An 870-nucleotide genomic window follows, 5' to 3' on the forward strand; every position below is an offset into this window, starting at 1 on the left:
AGTGGAGTGACTGCTTTTACCCCCGGAGGGATGGCTAGAGGTGGTGGTAACCCCAGGGGCCATGGGTGCTTATGCTGTGAATGTCAGGAGGGTGGGGCAGCCCGAGTGGTAGCAGCTTATAGCTTGGTATGGGGCAGCCATCAGGTCCCTCCCCAATTCCTCCCCACAAACCCCTCGCCGGCCTCCCCCACAAGTCCCCTTCTGCCCCCCTCCTCAAGCCCCCCTTCATGCTGGGCACACACTGTGGGGGCTGGACTGGCTGGCTTCTTTCTGGGGGTTCTTGCAGCATCCCTAACTCTCAACCTGATTGGTCGACATCAGCAGCGACAGCAAGAGAGGGAACCTCTGGCTAGAAACGAGGTGGGCTCGGACCTGGGGGCGCCACCATCTGGGACCACAAGCTCCAGTCAGGATCCTCCCTCTCTCTCCTGAAGATGAGTGGCTGCCCCTGGATCTAGACAAGAGGGGCAGTGGCTTTGGTGGCTTCCCTCCCACTTTTCTGCTTGAATCTTGCCCGAGCCCAGCCCATATTCGGTTAACTGGGGCTCCTCTGACCACATGTGATGAAACACCCATCTAGGGCTGGGTGAGTGACCACTAGTGCATGACTGGCCACTGGAATGGAGTGACTATTGAGATGTTGGGCTCACTGGGCCTGGAAAACCATCATGGCCTCTGAGTTCTCTTTGGCCTTTGAGTGATCACTTGACTTCAGTGTCAGCCCTCTCTGGCCTTAGATGGGTTCCGGGCCAGGCCTTTGTCTGTTCCTGATTCCTGATTTCCATGAGAGATCACAACTTCTCTCTGCAGTGAATCAGGGCTTTTCCCACCCCTGCTCTCTGAACCCCAGTGACCCCTTCAGTTTTGGCC

At 57.4% G+C, this 870-nt stretch overlaps 1 pseudogene; it reads left to right on the top strand.

Annotated features, from left to right (window-relative positions):
* LOC102424874 overlaps window positions 1–580 on the top strand; it is a 36788-nt pseudogene extending 36208 nt beyond the window's left edge.
* Window positions 581–870: the final 290 nt, after the last annotated feature.

Source organism: Myotis lucifugus, unplaced genomic scaffold (genome assembly GCF_000147115.1).
Source record: "Myotis lucifugus unplaced genomic scaffold, Myoluc2.0 scaffold_444, whole genome shotgun sequence".
In the NCBI taxonomy this organism is placed as follows: domain Eukaryota; kingdom Metazoa; phylum Chordata; class Mammalia; order Chiroptera; family Vespertilionidae; genus Myotis; species Myotis lucifugus.